Below are 22,401 nucleotides of genomic sequence, written 5' to 3'. Positions count from 1 at the left end.
TTGGTAGAGAATTACAATCAGTTACACCCGTGTGACAGTGAGAGCAGAGGCGAGCAAAGAGTTTAAAAACAACTCCAAATCAGAAATATGTGGGACAGAATGAAAAATGGAAGCTGTGATTTAAAAATTCAGTTTGACTTGTAATCCATCACAAAGAGTATAAGGACAAGATATGAGGGAAAATCATAAATTAAAGCAATTTGAAAATTACAGAAGCTGACATACTGCAACACATTCGCAATGGCTTATGGGAAGTTTGAACATCTATCTCTCCATCTTCCATCCATCCATCGATTATATAGTACACTTCATATCATCTATATATCTATCATAGAGTGCCATTCATATACCTGTTAAATAGTGCCTGCCATATCTACATACAGTGCATTTGGAAAGTATTCCCAGCGCATCACTTTGTCCACATTTTGTTATGTTACAGCCTTATTCCAAAATGGATTAAATTCATTTTTTTCCTCAGAATTCTACACACAACACCCCATAATGACAACGTAAAAAAAGTTTACTTGAGGTTTTTGCAAATTTATTAAAAATAAAAACACTGAGAAATCCCATGTCCATAAGTATTCACAGCCTTTGCTCAATACTTTGTCGATGCCCGTTTGGCAGCAATTCCAGCCTCAAGTCTTGTTGAATATGATGGCACAAGCTTGGCACACCTATCCTTGGCCAGTTTCACCCATTCTACTTTGCAGCACCTCTCAAGCTCCATCAGGTTGGATGGGAAGCGTCGGTGCACAGCCATTTTAAGATCTCTCCAGAGATGTCCAATCGGATTCAAGTCTGGGCTCTGGCTGGGCCACTCAAGGACATTCACAGAGTTGTCCTGAAGCCACTCCTTTGATATCTTGGCTGTGTGCTTAGGGTCGTTGTCCTGCTGAAAGATGAACCGTCGCCCCAGTCTGAAGTCAAGAGCGCTCTGGAGCAGGTTTTCATCCAGGATGTCTCTGTACATTGCTGCAGTCATCTTTCCCTTTATCCTGACTAGTCTCCCAGTCCATGCCGCTGACAAACATCCCCACAGCATGATGCTGCCACCACCATGCTTCACTGTAGGGATGGTATTGGCCTGGTGATGAGCGGTGCCTGGTTTCCTCCAAACGTGACGCCTGGCATTCACACCAAAGAGTTCAATCTTTGTCTCATCAGACCAGAGAATTTTCTTTCTCATGGTCTGAGAGTCCTTCAGGTGCCTTTTAGCAAACTCCAGACGGGCTGCCATGTGCCTTTTACTAAGGAGTGGCTTCCGTCTGGCCACTGTACCATACAGGCCTGATTGGTGGATTGCTGCAGAGATGGTTGTCCTTCTGGAAGGTTGTCCTCTATCCACAGAGTACCTCCGGAGCTCTGACAGAGTGACCATCGGGTTCTTGGTAACATCCCTGACTAAGGCCCTTCTCTCCTGATCGCTCAGTTTAGATGGCCGGCCAGCTCTAGGAAGAGACCTGGTGGTTTTGAACTTCTTCTGCTTACGGATGATGGAGGCCACTGTGCTCATTGGGACCTTCAAAGCAGCAGAAATTTTTCTGTAACCTTCCCCAGATTTGTGCCTCGAGACAATCCTGTCTTGGAGGTCTGCAGACAATTCCTTTGACTTCATGCTTGGTTTGTGCTCTGACATGAACTGTCAACTGTGGGACCTCATATAGACAGGTGTGTGCCTTTCCAAATCATGTCCAGTCAACTGAATTTACCACAGGTGGACTCCAATGAAGCTGCAGAAACATCTCAAGGATGATCAGGGGAAACAGGATGCACTTGAGCTCAATTTTGAGCTTCATGGCAAAGGCTTTGAATACTTATGGACATGGGATTTCTCAGCTTTTTTTATTTTTAATAAATTTGCAAAAATCTCAAGTAAACTTTTTTCATGTTGTCATTATGGGGTGTTGTGTGTAGAATTCTGAGGAAAAAAATGAATTTAATCCATTTTGGAATAAGGCTGTAACATAACAAAATGTGGAAAAAGTGATGCGCTGTGAATACTTTACGGATGCACTCTATCTATCTATCTATCTATCTATCTATCTATCTATCTATCTATCTATCTATCTATCTATCTATCTATCTATCTATCTATCTATCTATCTATCTATCTATCTATCTATCTATCATATAACACCTCTCACTCCATCTATTTATCTTTTATATAGTGCCTTTCACATCTATCCATCTGTCCACTCTGGGAGACATTAAGTTACATTCAGTGGCATCCCCGCTAACCTTGGCTCCTGCCTTGTATCCAATGCTGCCGAGGTGGGCTCTGGACTCCCCATGACCCTTGAATTGGGTTAAGAAGCGGTTCCTGCAAACAGATAGATCATCTTCACTGTGTCCATCACTAAACTCAAGGACTTGCTCCATTTATCAGAATTCTTTACTGGTATCCAGGTTAGGACTGATTGCTGTCTTGTATTCAGTGCTGCCCAGTTAGGCTCTGGCCTTCCATTCGCCTACCTTCAGTGCTTACTTACAAACACATTACAAGCACAATGCCTCCTACCTTTTCTTTCTTTCTTTCTTTCTTTCTTTCTTTCTTTCTTTCTTTCTTTCTTTCTTTCTTTCTTTCTTTCTTTCTTCCAGTTGTGTGTTGTTCAACTCCTCTCCTGACTTCCGACTCACCTGGATGAGGCTGAGCGATTTCCTATATTCTAGACTCCGGAATTACTTTTGCGCCCCCTACTGCTCAATATTTGTTATCAGTGGTTGTAGAAAACAAACATGTAGTTCAACGGGTCTTGTTAAATTGGCGGGTGAGTGTGTGTGTGTGTGTGTGTGTGTGTGTGCTTAAGTGGCCCCTGAACTGTTACCTTTTCCAACGTTATTTTCCGGCCTCATGCCAAGTACTTTCAGGATAGGCCTGACCCTGACCCGGGCAGGTTTCACATTATTGTTTGATGTTTATCCAGACTCCCTTTTAAGAGAGAAGTGTTCACACTTTTTTGATGACATAACCTTGGCTTCCCATGCAAGCTCTAATACTTCTCTGAGCTTTAAGCCTACTGAGGATGGTGGTCTTCATTGCAGTCTCAATTAGGAGAAAAGTTAGGTGGAATGGATGACCTTTCACTTTGGGATCAGCCTCCACTCACTAGGGCTCACCCGTCAGTGGGCAAGGAGAGAATGGAAGTGCCTTGTGATGTGACATGAAGCTCATGTGTGTGTGCTGTCCATGAGTACAGATACTGAGGGTGGGCACAAACTTCCTTCTATTCAGACCCCTTGATTACCCTTGCGGCAGTCAGTTTATTTTCTCCAACTTTCGGCAACTCAATGAAATGTCTCAAATATCAGGAGGTAGAATGTCGCAGTGTGAGTCAGTGAAGATCTCCAGGAGTCCAACTCGACTGCTTTTTTTTTTTGTTTATTTTTGTACATCTGACTCTGCAATTCCTGATTTACACATTGATGCCCTCAATCTAAAGGTTAAATGAAAAACTATTCCTAAATAGCCATGAAGGATTTTTTTTTTACTTGCTCACGTTACCGTCGGGTTTTTCCTCTAACCGCATTAGAGAAGCTGGCAGAGTCATCAGTTTTGTAGGTTGGTAAGGGTGCACTGCATTGCATTTCATGATATGTAAAATACTGCCAGCTCAAAAGGAGGCGTTCCATCATGTAGGGCGTGACATCACCACACGACACATGAAAGATAAATCAAAGAAGCCAGAAGTGGGGAATTTACAAATCGATGCCCGTATGTCAGCTTGACGCAAGTTTTGTTCTCTCCTTAGGATTTGGAGTAAAGGCATTTTATCAGTTTTCATAATTGAGGAAGGTAGTCCTAACTTCACCAGAATTTAAGAGCACATGTGAGCTGTCCTTACTTGCTAGGAACTGCCAGAAGATGGCGCTCTGGCACATCCCGAGAAAGGAAATGCTGAACAATAACAAACTTGTAAAAAGATATCAGTCTGACTAAGATAGTAATAATTATTTTATATAGCGCTTTTCTCGAAACTCAAATTGCTTTACAGAGACAGAGGTAAGCCACTTCAACCACCACCAATGTGTAGCACCCACTTGGATGATGAGACAGCAGCCATTTTTGTGCCAGTACTCTCATCCACACATGAGTTGTTAGTTGGTGAAGAGGTGAGAGAGATAGTTAGCCAATCAGGAACAGGGAATGATTAGGGGGCCAGAATGACCAGGCCGTGGAGGGCAATTTAGCCAGGATGACGGGATAAACGACTAATTCTTTGTGAAAAATACCCAGGGATCTCTGATGACCAGAGAGAGTCAGGACCTCGGTTTTTATGTCTAATCCAAAGGACAGTGGCATTTTACAGTACAGTGTCCCCGTCATTGCATTGGGGTAATGGGATTGCACACAGATTGATGGATCGATGGATGGGCCCTCTGCTGGCTTCACCCCCACCCAACCCAAGCTTTTCCAAGATGGCCTCCCATCCATGAACCTGAACGTGGTTAGGTTCAGGTGGGCGATCTGTTCTGCAGCACAGGTGGAATGGCATTCATAATAAATCTTGCATGTGACGTGATTGAGTCATCTACATCTGGAACGTACGGTCACGGGAGCCCTCACCTGTCATCATCCATCCATTATCCAACCAGCTATATCCTAACTACAGGGTCACCAACACAGGGTGCAAGGCAGGAAACAAACCCCAGTCAGCATTGTAACATACAGTCAGTCAGTCCGTCATTATCCAACCCGATATATCCTAACTACACGGTCACGGGGGATTGCTGGAGACAATCCCAGCCCCACACAGGGCACAAGGCAGGGCAGGGCGCCAACCCACAGCAGTACAACATACAGCGTCAACAAAGTGTCTTGTTACTACTTGCTACGGGCCACTTTTTTTCTAACTTAAAAAATAGATAGATAGATAGATAGATAGATAGATAGATAGATAGATAGATAGATAGATAGATAGATAGATAGATAGATAGATAGATAGATAGATAGATAGATAGATAGATAGATAGATAGATAGATAGATAGATAGATAGATAGATAGATAGATAGATAGATAGATAGATACTTTATTAATCCCAAGGGGAAATTCCCATACTCCAGCAGCAGCATGCTGATACAAAAACAATATTAAATTAAAGAGTGATAACAATGCAGGTAAAAACAGACAATAACTTTGTATGAATAATGTTAACGTTTCCCCGGGTGGAATTGAAGAGTCGCATAGTGTGGGTGAGGAACGATCTCCTCAGTCTGTCAGTGGAGCAGGACGGTGACAGCAGTCTGTCGCTGAAGCTGCTCCTCTGTCTGGAGATGATCCTGTTCAGTGGATGCAGTGGATTCTCCATGATTGACAGGAGTCTTCTCAGCGCCCGTCACTCTGCCACGGATGTCAAACTGTCCAGCTCCGTGCCTACAATAGAGCCTGCCTTCCTCACCAGTTTATCCAGGCGTGAGGCGTCCTTCTTCTTTATGCTGCCTCCCCAGCCCACCACCACATAGAAAAGGGCGCTCGCCACAACCGTCTGATAGAACATCTGCAGAATCTTATTGCAGATGTTGAAGGACGCCAGCCTTCTCAGGAAGTATAACCGGCTCTGTCCTTTCTTACACAGAGCATCAGTATTGGCAGTCCAGTCCAGTTTATCATCCAGCTGCACTCCCAGGTATTTATAGGTCTGCACCCTCTGCACACAGTCACCTCTGATGATCACAAGGTCCATGAGGGGCCTGGGCCTCCTAAAATCCACCACCAGCTCCTTGGTTTTGCTGGTGTTCAGGTGTAGGTGGTTTGAGTTGCACCATTTAACAAAGTCCTTGATTATGTTCCTATACTCCTCCTCCTGCCCACTCCTGATGCAGCCCACGATAGCAGTGTCGTCAACGAACTTTTGCACGTAGCAGGACTCCGAGTTGTATTGGAAGTCCGATGTATATAGGCTGAACAGGTCCGGAGAAAGTACAATCCACTGCGGCGCTCCTGTGCTGCTGACCACAATCTCAGACCTGCAGTTCTCGAGACGCACATACTGAGGTCTGTCTGTAAGATAGTCCATGATCCATGCCACCAGGTATGAATCTATTCCCATCTCTGTCAGCTTGTCCCTGAGGAGCAGAGGATGGATTGTGTTGAAGGCGCTAGAGAAGTCTAGAAACATAATTCTTACAGCACCACTGCCTCTGTCCAAGTGGGAGAGGGATTGGTGTAGCATGTAGATGATGGCATCATCCACTCCAATCTTCTCCTGGTATGCGAACTGCAGAGGGTCGAGGGCGTGGCGTACCTGTGGCCTCAGGTGGTGAAGCAACAGCCGCTCCATGGTCTTCATCACATGTGACGTCAGAGCGACAGGCCGGAAGTCATTCAGCTCACAAGGACGTGATACCTTTGGGACTGGGGTGATACAAGATGTTTTCCAAAGCCTCGGGACTCTCCCCTGTTCCAGGCTCAGGTTGAAGATGTGCTGTAGAGGACTCCCCAGCTCCAACGCACAGACCTTCAGCAGTTGTGGCGATACTCCATCTGGACCCGCTGCTTTGCTGACATGAAGTCTCCTCAGCTCTTTGCTCACCTGGGCTGCTGTAACTGTGGGTGGGGATGTCTCTCCTATGCTGGTAACAGCAGAAGGATGGGTGGAGGGTGCAGTACTTGGAGGTGAGAGTGGGTTATCCTGTTAAAAAAGCTGGACTCGGAGTTCCTTCTGCACGTGCTTCAGCTCATGCTGAACACCGCCTTTAAAAGCCCTTTTCTTCTGGTTCAAAAGGCCCTTGATGTAATAATAATAAATAAATTATTAATAACAATAATAATAATACTAGTAGTAATTATTATTATTATTATTATTATTATTACTAAAGGCGGCACGGTGGCACAGTGGGTAGCGCTGCTGCCTCGCAGTTGGGAGACCTGGGGACCCGGGTTCGCTTCCCGGGTCCTCCCTGCGTGGAGTTTGCATGTTCTCCCCGTGTCTGCGTGGGTTTCCTCCCACAGTCAAAGACATGCAGGTTAGGTGGATTGGCAATTCTACATTGGCCCTAGTGTGTGCTGGGTGTGTTTGTGTGTGTGTGTCCTGCGGTGGGTTGGCACCCTGCCCGGGATTGGTTCCTGCCTTGTGCCCTGTGTTGGCTGGGATTGGCTCCAGCAGACCCCCGTGACCCTGTGTTCGGATTCAGCAGGTTGGACAATGGATGGATGGATTATTACTAAATTTAAAAAGTTTTCCATCGTGTCCACGTTATTCAGCCTTGACCACTCCCCTCCACATCGCTCGCCCAATCATTACTCCTACTGCGGAGTGCGCACCTCCTCTCTCCGTGCCACACTCTTTATGTTGCTAATTCTCCCCTTCAATTCAGTTGGTTATAAAGGCAAGGCAGAAATACAAATGATCTGTTCAAGAACGTCGAATTTTAGATCGCGATAGAAAAACAGGGGCAACAGCTGATAATGAACGTCGAAAAAAGGAAAATAAACAAAAAACAGCTGCATATAACAAAAATGAAGACCAAAGAGAATCGTCCAATAAATGAGAAAAGAGGAAAACATCCCGAATGATATGCGAACAGAAATGCCAAAAAGCAACGTTTATAGAATGTAAATTAGAGGATAAAATAATTCATAATATTGTTCTTGACGAGGCGTTAACATAACTTCATTTTTTATTTACTTTTTATTACATTTTACTGGAATAGCTGACCGATAAAGCACTTTAAAAAAAACCATTATTTGAACATGGCTTTCTCGTAGCTTCGTTTTAGTGTAACCCTGATATTCTGTATATGCATTGAATTATCATTTTCATCAATATTAACCCCTACTGTCTTTGCTGTTCTGTTTCTGGTTTTCTGTGGTTCCGATCTGCGCCCCCACCACCTGATCAAAGCACCATCCAGTCCCTCCATTGATGGATTGAAGGCCAGAGGTCCACATGACCGTCATCATCAAGTTCTTCCAATCGAAGCCTAAAAGCCACGAGGACTGAATGAGATCATTGATGTGAGGTAGAATGCCCAGTGGGGGCCTGCCAGGGGGTCTCGTTGCCTTGGAACCCCTGCAGATTTTGTTTTTTTCTTTTCTCTCCAGCCCATTGTGATATGTAGCGATAGCAGGGAGCAGGTTGAGGAGACCCTGGAGAGGTGGAGATATGAGGAAGAGAGGAGAGGAATGAAGGTCAGTAGGACCACCAAGACAGAATACATGTGTGTGAATGAGAGGGAGGTCAGTGGAATGGTGAAGATGAAGGGAGTAGAATTGGCGAAGGTGGATGAGTTTAAATACTTGGGATCAACAGTACAGAGTAACGGGGATTGTGGAAGAGAAGTGAAGAAGAGAGTGCAGGCAGGGTGGAGTGGGTGGAGAAGAGTGTCAGGAGTGATTTGTGACAGACGGGTATCAGCGAGAGTGAAGGGAAGGTCTACAGGATGGTAGTGAGACCAGCTTTGTCATATGGACTGGAGACGGTGGCACAGGAGACAGAGCTGGAGGTGGCAGAGATAAAGATGTTAAGATTTGAATTGGGTGTGATGATGATGGACAGGTTTCAAAATGAGGACATTAGAGGATCAGCTCAAGTTAGGAGACAAAGTCAGAGAGGTGAGATTGTGTTACTTTGAACATGCACAGAGGAGAGATGAGGGGTATATTAGGAGAAGGGTACTAAGGATAGAGCTACCAGGTAAGAGGAGAAGAGGAAGGCCTAAGAGGAGGTTTATGGATGTGGTCCACCTTTCAGTCCTCCTGGCCATCAGAACTTACTTTATTCTTTGTTACTTAGTGTTGCCTCATCTTATTTTTGTTTCATATAAATGTTTCTTTCTTATTCATCTTGTAAAGCACTTTCAGCTACATCATTTGTATGAGAACGTGCGAGAGAAATAAATGTTGTCGTTGTAAATGACAACCCACCATCCAGGGCTGTCTTAACAGCATTATAGGCCCCCTTCCTACACAACCACTCAGCAAGTCACAGCATACATAGATTGGCATGTGGCCCCTATGCTTGTGGGCAACTGCCCAGCGTGCCCGTGCATTAAGATGGCACTAAATGCAGGCAATTCTCTCTCGAGATTAACTAAATCTTAAATGCTCCTCCTTTTTCCGACTCATCTTTAAGGTCTGGTAACTAACTCGGACCCCTCTGCAGAAAGATCTGTTTTCCCTTTGACAGTAAAGCGTCTTTTTTGTTTTTTTATTCTGTTGATCAGTCGTTAATAAAAACAAAGCCAAATGAAACCCATTGGGATTCAATGTTGTATAACAATAAAATGTAAAAGCTTCCAAGAAGGTGAATATCTTTTTATAGGCCGTGTAACAGTCGTGTTGCTGAGTTTAGCCTCGCTGCATTAATCTTATTATTTGGGATTTAAGCTCCTCATAATACTGTACAAATATAGGATGAGTCATTCTCAGTGCCAGGATGCCATCAGCGGGGAGCATTTTACGGTATGGTATACTGTACTGTCTGCCGTAAGAGAAAATTAGCGAAGAAATGAATACTTTCTTTTATGTAAAATCCAGACGGAGTCTCTTGTGTTTGAATTATTAGCATAAATTATGAAAAGACATCTAAATTTGGGTATCATCTGTATATAATCATTAATTTGGGATTGAATGCGTTCCTTTATTTGGTACAAAGGTGAATAACAGCCTCGCTGGAGATGAGAAAAGCAATTTTCTGGGTAATGATGGGGTTCAATTCCCCTTTCTCCCTCTAATTCCAGAGAAATTGCCGGAGCTTTTGTTTCACGCATCGTTCTAAAGATAGAAGCAATTTGAGATGTTATTTGCATTTTTTTTTTTTTTACATGCGGCTCACTGTTACATTCCCTTTTTGAGCCGATCCGTATTTAATATTAGATGAACAATGCCTTGGTGAATCATTGACAAGAACGTCTTCCCAACATTCCTGATGGTAAAACGAATTAAAACAAAACAAAAAAAATGATCAGCCTGGCTTTTAAAATTTGTGCGAAGCGCCGGTGCACCGCCGGCAAAGCTGGAGGGTCTCTGTTCATCCTTCTCTCCATCCACCCCTCCATTATGTTGTTTGTTACGGGAAGAATCTGAGGGAAGAAGCTCATTAGTGATGCATGCCATTGATCAGTCCAATCCTCCAAAGAGTGCCACTCCGGCAAATTATTATCTTCATGCTCACTCTTATCAAAGCTTGGATGGCTCAAAATTCTCATGTGGATGTGGAAATGTAGCGCAGGCCTGTTACAAATGGTGCACGGTGTTTATAGAGCCTATTTAAATCACCTGCAGATGCATTGGGTTAGTACAGGGTGCTGCCCTCCTACAGCAACCTGCGATCAGATCCCAGCCTCGGTGGAATTTACATGTTCTCCTCGTTCCTACAGCCCATAAGAACATAAGACATTTAACAAATGAGAAGAAACCTTTCAGTCCAGTAAGCTAATTTTATAAGATAATTTAAATTAAGATGTTTTTGATAGATAGATAATGTGATAGAAGACAGGAGTTGGCTGGCATGCTGACCAGGAAGGATGGTACCTTACTCAGCCGGGATGCCTTGGTAATGGAAGGGTAGAAGGAGACCACCTCCCACAAACATGTAACACCCCAACCCCACCCAGTACAACACGTGGTAGGAACTCTCTGGTGGGTCTTCCATAAACACACCTGCAAGGCAGCATGGGAATTGGAGTTCTGATGGGTGGCCCTGCTGCGCCTCATGAGAGCCACCAGGGGGAGCTGTTTGACCTGGAAGTGCAGCACCTGATCTGGTATGAAGGAAGCCATTCCTCCTCACTTCAGTGCAGGTGGACGAAACTCACTGAGGAGGAGTGGAGGCCTAGCTCACAATCACATGGTGTCAGTAGTGGGATCTGAACCCACAATCTCAGAGTTTGAAGTCCAAAGCCTTAACCGCTACACCACACTGCCCTATTTACATCTAGCCTTGAGCTTTGGATAGTTGTAAGTACATTTGTGGATTTTTCTGGTTTCCTTGATCTTGACTTGTTTACCTTGGAATGTCTTTAACCTTTACCCTAATTTTGTGGCTATTTGTGTGCCTTTTTCTCATTTGTTTAAAAAATAAACTCTTCATTTATGACATTTTTGTTGCCTTTGTCTTTACACTGTTTCCTCTCCCAAGGAGGGCATTTTTGAACATTTAGAAGTATAAAGTCTAAACCCCATTTTAAACATGTGCAGGCCATGGCACCTGCCTGTTGGGTTTCGGGGTCTGGTTGCCTGGGATACAACCTGCTTTTTGGATTCCAGACCTGGAGCCTCATACATAACGCCATGCGTAGAATTCACACTAAAACATGGCATACAGACAAAAGTCGAAATGTGCATATGCACAAAAAAATTCAGATACACAAAACCGTCCACGCACTTCCACTTCATAATTCTCAGTCAGCAAGAAAAGTAACGTTTGTGCATGCGCCTGCCACCCCACCCCATCTCCTCCCAGAATAATGCCTCTTTGAATGTGGAAATCAATATTCAATATTCCCTTAAGTTCAGCGTTCTGGTAAAAGACAAAGGCAAATGCACAAGGGAAAAAAAAGAATATCAGCAAATGCCAAGTGGAGGCAAAGAAAAATGTACTATTTGTTGGTTTAAGCAGTGGTATAAACAACAAAAGAAAGTTGATCGAAATGTCAAGTTCAGAAATTCACCCGGTGCCCGAAATAAAAAAGAAGTGGTCAGATATCAAAGTTGCCGTGAAAAGGCGAGTCGTAACCCACCGTCTGAATGTCATATGAAGCTTATTAGCTTCATTAGCTTATTAGGGTACAGAGAACAGAAAAAAAATAGGAACACAGTGGGAAAAAAGCTCGAAATGTCAACTTTAATCTTGAAATTTCCACTTTAATCACGTTGTTTTTTTGTCATTGAAGTAGAACATCATAAACTTCATCTTAAAATCCTTTAATGAAAGGCACTATATGATAGATAGATAGATAGATAGATAGATAGATAGATAGATAGATAGATAGATAGATAGATAGATAGATAGATAGATAGATAGATAGATAGATAGATAGATAGATAGATAGATAGATAGATAGATAGATAGATGTGCTCTATGTGTGTGAATCACTATGTGCTTCTTAAACGGGCTTTCTCTTCCTCCGACAGGACACAGAATCCATTACATTTGTGATATTACAGCTCTCTGAATAATTTAAATATTAAGATGTATACTTGATATTGTTTTCATGATGTTGGGAGTTAAAGCATGTTATTAAACATGGGAACACAGTGGAACAGTGATATTGACGAGCTGGCGCCCCGTCCAGAGATTGTTCCTGCCTCACTCAACCTTTGATTAAATAATTTATTGCAGCAGTACTGTCTCTTTCAAACGTACTAACTCCCAATTCCTGTCTTTCTTTCTTACCTTCTGTAAGCGGAGATCGCCGATTCCTCAAAACTTTTAAGGAACATTGAAATATCTTCATAGTACATGTTTAATTATTCTGTCCATCTATCCTTCCAGGGTCACGTCAGTCCTAGCAAGAATACAGCGCGAGGCAGGAACAATCCGTGAATGGGGCGCCAGCTCCTCGCTACCGCTGTCCACCGTGTCCACATGTTTAATTACAGTATACATTATTTAAATGAAGTTGAAATGTATCTGTATAATGTAATATATATAATTTACTGCATTTCTTTTTAAAAATGATATCAAGACCTCTAAGAAAATACTGCCTGGAAATCTAAATCGACTTAGTAGCCAGTCATCATCATCTGTAAATACGAGCTTTCTTCTGTGGAATTGAATTTCTTTATTGTTATTGTATTGTACAATGAGGTTTAATTTGCAAATCCTCCATAAACTTATTTTCCTATAAAATGGTAAAATAACAACAACAACAATCTTCTTATATAATACGCTACCGTGGCTGTCTGTTTGCCTGTCCAGGATTTTAAATCACCTGTAGCTCGCAAACCGTTTGACCAATTGACCTGAAATTTTGTACACATATACTACGTGACGTCTACTATCCACTTTCGGGGTTATGATTGACCTCCAAGGTTATTCCTCTTTTTATTTTTATTTTATTTTATTGTAGAATCAACTCTCGGGGAGGCAGTGCAGCGCATGTGTACAGGCACCGTTCTTATCCCTACCACCTTCGCTGTCACTTCCCCTACCACTTCATATCTTACTATCTTACACCATTCTTGAGGCAGATTGAAGACTTTAAGTGCCAGCTTAAGTGTAAAATTAAGGAAAACGTACTAAGTAATTGCAACACAAACACTGATTTCATCAGTTTTAACGCAAAAAGATGTTGACAGAAGAAGAGTAGAAGCGGGCTTTATAGGGTGGAGAAAAGAAGAGCTGCTCAGGAAGGAACAAGCACATCAACCTCTGAGCAAACGAATGGTAAACGTACAGAGAAAGAAAGTCAAGTGTATTCACTGCACATTATTGTGCAGTCTGTCGTTACTGGTAGTAATAATAATAATACAATAAAAAAATGAAAATTATAGAATATGAAAGCATAAGTGGCTCAGGTTATGCAATATTACAACTGTGGTGCAAGTTTACAGTGAGGTGATTGTACTTATAAGTACAAACAGTTCTTCCAGGAGCACTTGATGGACTAATTGAGTGCTTTTAGAGCTCTTAGGATGAAACTGTTTTTAAACCGTGAGGTTTGTGCAGGAAAGGCTCTGAAGTGTTTGCCGAATGGGAGAGTTCAAATAGACTGTGCGCATGGCTGAGGCTGCGTGTGCTAGATGCTGTACCCTGATAATTCTCTCCGCTCTTCACACAATCTGTGGTAGAGGTTTCCGATCAGCTGCTGTAGAGCTGTGATTCCACACTCAGATACAGTCGGTTAAAATACTCTGAGTGGTGCATAGATAGTAACAACACCAAAGCAGTGATGGTTTTTAAACAGTATGGCTATTCAGTGCACCATTATATGCTTACAGGTTGATTACAATCAGATGCCTTAAACTAAAAAACAATATGCGGTTAAATGTCATTGTATTAAAAGCCACATTAGGGATGTGAATCTAAATAAATTAAGGGAAACCACACAGGAACAAAAGCACTGCTTTGATGTTGAGTGTTGCCAGTTTGTAAAACTGGGCCAAAAACGTGCGTACGCAATGGTTTGATGTGGCATGAGATTGTGAGTGTCTTTACGCCAAGTTTAATTTTTATACATCACTAAGTGAGCATGGAAATGGACATACGCAACATTATTGTGCTTACGCACGGCCCCTGGTGAATATTTGTTTGCTTTGAAATATTTTGAGGTTATTTTATGCGTGAAGAAATCGCAACAGCGTGCTGTAAGGCAGTTTTGTAATCTTTCATCCCTTGTGGTTCTTTGTCATGTAATAAACCTCAGGATTTATATGAAATATGAACAACTGCTGGCGTGAAGAGAGATATGCTACGTGACTCAAACTGGAGTAGTGGGATGCTGGCCTATGGTGATGGGGCATTGCAAACACAATGAAAAGGGCGTGAGGCCTCCTATACCCTTCATAAATGTGTCCAGATATGGCCTTACTCCAAGCAGCCAGCCCCCCAACTACTACCTGCAGGCTTTGAAAGTTTTAAATAATCATGAAAGTCCAGAAAGTCTTACAAGGGAGAGAAAACCATAAAACTCTGGCTGGTAGAGATAATCTTAACATGAATCTTTATAAATAAAGAATTGCAAGTGCCCAGGAGGATGGACGGGCATCCCGACTAGGATGGAGGAGCATTTCTTGCCATAATGGGAGGACGGCCAGATTAAAGACACTTCTTGTCCGGGATGATTTGTAAGTCCTATCCTGGCTGGGATGCTGGAAGGAAGAATGGACTGGTTAGAGCTGGAAGATGGGGGCGATTCATTCACCAAATTAATAAGTGGCAAGTAGTCTCAATTTGGACACTCACAAGGCTGCATGGGAACTGGAGTTTGATGGTCAGCCCTCTTGGGTCTCATGAGAGCCACCATGGGGATCTGCTGGGTAGGAGATTTCTTCATTCTAGGGAGGCTCTACCTGACCTGGAAAAGCAGCTCGGCTGTAATGTGGTAGCACCTGGTATGAAGGGAGCCACTCCTTCTCACTTCAGTTAAGTCAGAGTTGAACGGAGGAGGACAAAGGTCTCTGAGGAGGAGTGGAGGAGAGGGAGAATACAGAGTGAAGGACGAAGACTTTTTGTGTAAATTGTGCTTGTGCAACATTTAGAGAAACCTGTGAGAGATATTTGGGCACAATGAATCATTTGTTTGACGCCAGTCCAATTTCCGGTGCCATTGTTCCTTACAAAGCCATTGGTGCAGAAGGGTGAGAGCTTCGGGTCATTAAGCTCCATTTAGCGATTCTTCTTCTGGTCTGCAGGTCTGAGCTCTTGTTTCTTCAATGCACCAGGGACGGGTGGCTTTCCTTAGTAAAGCCCTATACTGTAGATGCTCCTGGTGCCATATGTGCGACAAAGAGTTACATTTGTTTTAAAAAGCTACAGTGCATCCGGAAAGTATTCGCAGTGCATCACTTTTTCCACATTTTGTTATGTTACAGCCTTATTCCAAAATGGATTAAATTCATTTTTTTCCTCAGAATTCTGCACACAACACCCCATAATGACAATGTGAAAAAAGTTTACTTGAGATTTTTGCAAATTTATTAAAAATTTAAAAACTGAGAAATCCCATGTCCATAAGTATTCACAGCCTTTGCTCAATATTTTGTCGATGCCCCTTTGGCAGCAATTCCAGCCTCAAGTCTTGTTGAATACGATGCCACAAGCTTGGCACACCTATCCTTGGCCAGTTTTGCCCATTCCTCTTTGCAGCACCTCTCAAGCTCCATCAGGTTGGATGGGAAGCGTTGGTGCACAGCCATTTTAAGATCTCCCCAGAGATGTTCAATCGGATTCAAGTCTGGGCTCTGGCTGGACCACTCAAGGACATTCACAGAGTTGTCCTGAAGCCACTCCTTTGATATCTTGGCTGTGTGCTTAGGGTCGTTGTCCTGCTGAAAGATGAACCGTCGCCCCAGTCTGAGGTCAAGAGCGCTCTGGAGCAGGTTTTCATCCAGGATGTCTCTGTACATTGCTGCAGTCATCTTTCCCTTTATCCTGACTTGTCTCCCAGTCCCTGCCGCTGAAAAACATCCCAACAGCATGATGCTGCCACCACCATGCTTCACTGTAGGGATGGTATTGGCCTGGTGATGAGCGGTGCCTGGTTTACTCCAAACGTGATGCCTGGCATTCACACCAAAGAGTTCAATCTTTGTGTCATCAGACCAGAGAATTTTCTTTCTCATGGTCTGAGAGTCCTTCAGGTGCCTTTTGGCAAACTCCAGGCGGGCTGCCATGTGCCTTTTACTAAGGAGTGGCTTCTGTCTGGCCACTCTACCATATAGGCCTGATTGGTGGATTGCTGCAGAGAAGGTTGTCCTTCTGGAAGGTTCTCCTGTCTCCACAGAGGACCTCTGGAGCTCTGACAGAGTGACCATCGGGTTCTTGGTCACCTCCCTGACTAAAGCCCTTCTCCCCCAGTCGCTCAGTTTAGATGGCCGGCCAGCTCTAGGAAGAGTCCTGGTGGTTTTGAACTTCTTCCACTTACAGATGATGGAGGCCACTGTGATCATTGGGACCTTCAAAGCAGCAGAAATTTTTCTGTAACCTTCCCCAGATTTGTGCCTCCAGACAATCCTGTCTTGGAGGTCTGCAGACAATTCCTTTGACTTCATGCTTGGTTTGTGCTCTGACATGAACTGTCAACTGTGGGACCTTATATAGACAGGTGTGTGCCTTTCCAGATCATGTCCAGTCAACTGAATTTACCACAGGTGGACTCCAATGAAGCTGCAGAAACATCTCAAGGATGATCAGGGGAAACAGGATGCACCTGAGCTCAATTCTGAGCTTCATGGCAAAGGCTGTAAATACTTATGTACATGTGCTTTCTCAATTTTTTTATTTGTAATAAATTTGCAAAAACCTCAAGTAAACTTTTTTCATGTTGTCATTATGGGGTGTTGTGTGTAGAATTCTGAGGAAAAAAATGAATTTAATCCATTTTGGAATAAGGCTGTAACATAAGAAAATGTGGAAAAAATGATGCGCTGTGAATACTTTACAGATACACTGTATATAATCTCTATATATTGTCACACACGTGCGCATGGGAGACAGCTAAAGGGCTTGAGTAAGGGCAGTTCCGAAGCATGCCGGGATGTGGCACTTGCCTGCAGACCATTCATGGGAGATTCCACCTGGCCCTCTTGACATCACTTCTGGGTCCGAGCCTATGGAAGAAGACCTTGCCGGCTCCGACCCTGCGATATCACGTCCGGGCTCGAACCTATGGCTGAAGACCTTCATGAGCCCAACCTCTTTGATCTTACTTCCTGTCTTCCCCTTTAAAGGCCTCCACCTTTTCCCTATTCCCTCAGTTCTGTTTTGGACTCGGTTTTGTGCACAGTCGTGCTATCAGTACTTCAATTTGAAGCCAGAAAACCAATTATACAGGTGGCTGCCCCAAACCTTGCTATGGCTCTTCGTGGCTTTTATGACAATATATATAATCCAATGTCTGTCTGTATGTCTGTCTGTCTGTCTGTCTGCTTTTCACGAGAGAAGTACTTAACGGATTTAGATCGGGTTTTTTTTCTATAATTTGGTTGAACATTCCGTTTGATTTTGCGACGTCTCTCATCAGGCTAAGTAATATAGTTCGCTTGCGGTACCGATTTATTTGCGCTAATTCGAGAGAGACGCGGCGGGCTAGGGGAAGGGGCGGGGCCCTCCTCACTCACGCGCCTTCCACAGTTAGCGTTCCTTACCTGCGCTTAGCTAGCAAATGAGAGAACTGCTGAACGGATTTAGATCGTTGATTTTTTTCTAGAAGTTGCTTGAACATTCCGGTTGATTTTGCAACTTACCATAGCCATGGGACAGCAGGGACCCGGACCAGTGGAAGGTCAGCTGTGTCTGTCGGTAGGGCGACTCCTACGCTGCAAGGCCTGCGTGGGATAAGCAGAGAAGACGCCAGTTAAAAGAACAATGCACATGACTTTAAGAAAGAACACTTCTCTGCCAGCTGGCTGTAACCTCGTTGTAATGTATTTATTTTTTTCTAAATTTTAACCTCCACAAATGTACCTTGTTTAACTGGTTTATTTATTTATTGGATTTTTAAGCACTGCAGTTTTTGAATACTTGTCTTTCTTTGATTTGCTTTAATAAATGCACCTTCCCCTTGCTTTGTGTCATGTCCTCATTTACAAAGCTTATCCCTCAGAAACGTTATTAGCGGTGGCGGGTTGAAGAGGATCCTGGTGGGATCAGGTAATGTGGAGTCGACCCGCAGAATCACGCAGTCTTGATCCACTGGACTAATTCCCTTCAGAATATTAAACACTTCAGTCAGGTCCTGTGAAGGCTCAGCTCTTTTAATCTTTCCTCATAACTCATCCCCTGTAGCCCTGAATCAGCCTAGTCACTCTTCTCTGGACCACCTCTAGTGCTGTTATGTCCTTTTTCGTAGCCTGGAGACCAAAACTTCACACAGGACTCCAGATGAGGCCTCACCAGTGTGTTATAAAGCCTGAGAAGAACCTCCTGTGACTTGTAGTCCACATGTCAAGGCGCTATATAACCTTACATTCTGTTAACCTTCTTAATGGCTTCTGAACTCTGTCAGGAAGTCGACAGCTTAGAGTCCACTATGACTCCTAAATCCTTCTCATAAGGTGAACTCTTGATTTTCAGACTGCCCATTGTGTATTCAAACCTCACTCTTTTACTTCCTATGTGTACCTTGTTTCCCTGAAAATAAAACTGGGTCTTATTTTCATTTTTGCTCCAAACAATGCAATAGGGCTTATTTTTAGGGTATATCTTATATTTATTCATGTACAACAATATACATTTATCCAAATACAGTTATGTCATCTCCTTCTGGAATATCGTCATAACTCTCCACATTCAAACCCTGAATTCCAGCCTGAATTTCTTGCTATTTTAGCCGCTTTTAGGATCCTCCAGGATCGATGTGTGCGCTTCGATGTTTGATGAATGGTTCGATGTGGTGAAGCAACATTCATGTTTTATTCATGTTGCTTTTATATTCAAGCATTGCATATTCCCCAAAGTAATGACAAAATACATTTTAAAAGTCTCACATACCATCTTCTGTGCCGTCTTTTTATTTATTTTTTGACCTTTACAATACCATCAGAATGTACGGCGGCGTATTTGAGCCATAGAGAAAACAAATTAAGGACATAATGAAAATATCTATTTTGAGATTAAAGTGGACTTTTCGGCTTTAAACTCGAAATGTCCATTTTAACCTCATAGTTTACTTTGTCATTAAAGCAGACCATCATAAACGTCATCTTAAAACCGACCCACTTGTTAAATCGCTACGTGCTTCTGGCGCTTCCTCCTGACCTGACGGCAGCAGCAGGCAGCGATCGCCACACAGAACACATTAAATTGATGATATTCCAGCTCTCTGCACATTTAGAATTCTTAGATTTATACTAGATATCACTTTCATGATGAAATGGATTAAAATATGTATGCTACATTTTACAGATAAACCGTTAACTTTCTTTAAATAATGGATACTGTTAATAGTTACACATATGGGGTGGCATGGTGGCAGAGCGGTAGCGCTGCTGTCTCACAGGGAGTCATGTCCCTTGTGATCCCTGCCTGGAGTTTGCATGTTTTTCCTGGTGGGTTTCCACAGTGGGCTCAGTTTTCCATCCAAAGATATGAAGATTTGGGGATTTGGTGAAGCTACAATAATGCCAGTGTATGCATGTGCTTGTGTTCACCTTGCGATGAGCTGATGCCCCATCCAGGGATTTTGTTTCTGTCTTGCGCCGATGCTGCTGGAATGGGCGCATCCCCGAATTGATGGAGGTAATCATTAAACATCCTTTTCAGAGATATTGTTGCAAGTTGTTCTCGGAATTTAATGGATGTTTCGGGCAGACGTGTCACATTGTGTGACGTATAAACCTGGTCTTAGGCGCCTTACTTTTCATCTTGACTAGGGCTTATTTTTGGGGTAGGGCTTATATTACAGAGCAGCCTGAAAATCATGCCAGGGCTTATTTTCGGAGTAGGTCTTATTTTTGGGGAAACACGGTAATACTTTAAATTTACTGACATTAAATTTCATCTGCCACAAATCTGCCCAAGCCTGTATGCTATCCAAGTCCATCTGTGATGATTCACAGATTCTAGATTATCTTCCAATCTGCCTATCTTGGTATCATCTACAAATTTAACCAGCTTGTTCTTTATGTTCCTATCTAAGTCATTTTTATATATTAAAAATAGCAGTGACCCTAGCACTGACCCCTGCTGGTCACCAATATCACCCAATTCTGATAAAAGTTCCTCACACCATCAACCTCTGCTTCCTGTGTCTGAGCCAATTCTGCACCCATCTACACACCACACCCTGAACTGCCACTTCTTTTAGTCTGATGCCCATCCTGTCATGTGGTACCTCATCAAATGCTTTCTGAAAGCCCAGATCAATAACATCATGAGCTCCACTCTGGTCATATTCTTTTGTTGCCTCCTCATAGAATTCCAGAATGTTAGTAAAACATGACCTCCTTGTCTGAACCCATACCAAGTCTTCAATAAAACTCGAGTTCTTGCCACGTGTTGCTCAATCTTTTCCTGAATAATTTAATCCATTAATTTACCTGTGATGCACTTTAGATGTTCCAAGATATTTCACGAGCCAAATTGGGACCCGAGTGCTGCCATGCAGCGGGCGACACCTCAGCACTACACCAGTTCTGATCCCCAACAGTCCTGACCCCATCTGGATGTTTCGACTCTTCCAGGGATGAGGCTCCCGAGGTTCTTTCCTTCATCCACTTCATAATGCAGGCAGCCTTTCTGTGGGTGGCTACTCCTGCGGAAAGCAGAAAGGGGTCCTGTCTGTTGTTTCAGAGCTGTGAGAAGTTTCTGAGGTGGCTGGAGAGACAGTCACGCCACCAAACCCCCAAGATTTCCCTGCAAGTTGTAGGACCATTTGCAGGGCTGGATGCAGTTTAACGTCATACCCAGGACAGACAGACATAAAGACATTGCTGGATATCATGGCCGGTCTGTACACTGGTACTGTGAGAGCTGTGCAGAGATGAGGCAGGCCCTCTACATTTTTCCCAGTTGATTCTGGGGTTCCGTCAGCAGTGTGTTCTTCTCCTACTCTGTTCAGTACTTGCATAGACTGGTGTTGGGCAGGGTCGTGGGGCCCAGCGGCTGTGGGGCATCTGTTGGTGAAGAAAGATTCACTGATCATGATTTTGCAGACGATGCTATGATCTTCGCGGAGTCAATGTAGGCTCTGATTGGGGGTCTCGAGAGACTGAGTGAGGGGTCTGATTGTCTGGGCTTGCGAGGGTGCTGATAAAAACCAAAATCCAGGCCTTTAATGACCTCTTGGGCACGGCCATCAGCAGTGTGTCCGTCTGCGGAGAGACTGTCGACCTCGTCGAGAGGTTTACTTACCTCGGCGGTGACATTCATTCACCTGACTCTAGACTCGTAAAACAAGGGTGACATATTTAGTTCAAAATAGTAGTTGGCAATGCTTTGGGTTTTCCGTGTCAAAGTGTCTAAACTGATAGAACCGGAGCAGCTCACCGTATCTCACACCGAGGGGCTTATTCGCCTTGTGATCGTCTTCTCTGATACGCCATAGAGATCTGCAATCTGTCATACTTTTAAAATGCATAAAGCAAAGTGTTCTAGTGACTCAGCTGGAATGTCAAAGGATGGGCGTCCAGGCCTTTAATGACCTCTTGGGCACGGCCATCAGCAGTGTGTCTGTATGCGGAGACAGTGTCGACCTCGTCGAGAGGTTTACTTACCTTGGCAGTGACATTCATGTCTCTGGTGACTCTTCTTATATTAAGTCAGTAGACGGATTGGGAGAGCATGGGGGGTCGTGAGGTCACTGGAAAGGGGTGTGTGGTGCTCCTGATATCTGCAAAAGGATGAAGGTCCAAGTCTTTAGAGTCCTGGTGCCCCCTGTTTGTGAGACATGGACGCTATCCAGTGTCCTGAGATGAAGAGTGGACTCCTTCATGTGTGTCTCTTCAGAGAATCCTTGGGACCTGCTGGTTTGACTTTGTGTTACTCACGGAGTTCTAAATGAGGCACATGACCTGCATTGTGAGGGAGTGTCAGGTACAACACTACGGCCATGTGACGCGATTACCTGAGGGTGATCCGGACTCACAGGATCTTCATTGCTGAAGACCCTGGTGGCTGGACCAGGCCAAAGGGATGCACACGTAACACCTGGGTGTGGCAGATAGAGGGTCATTTCCTGGGGGTGGGACTAGCTCGGGGGTTGCCAACCAGGATCCTGAGCTGTTTTGTCATGGGGTGGGTGCAGCAATGCGCTGTACCAGTGGACCTGATGCACGTTAAGCTCACCAGCTTGTA

This window comes from Erpetoichthys calabaricus, chromosome 4 (genome assembly GCF_900747795.2).
Source record: "Erpetoichthys calabaricus chromosome 4, fErpCal1.3, whole genome shotgun sequence".
Taxonomy (NCBI): Eukaryota; Metazoa; Chordata; class Cladistia; order Polypteriformes; family Polypteridae; genus Erpetoichthys; species Erpetoichthys calabaricus.
The sequence above is the reverse complement of the archived record's forward strand: the minus strand, read 5'-3'. Positions refer to the sequence as shown.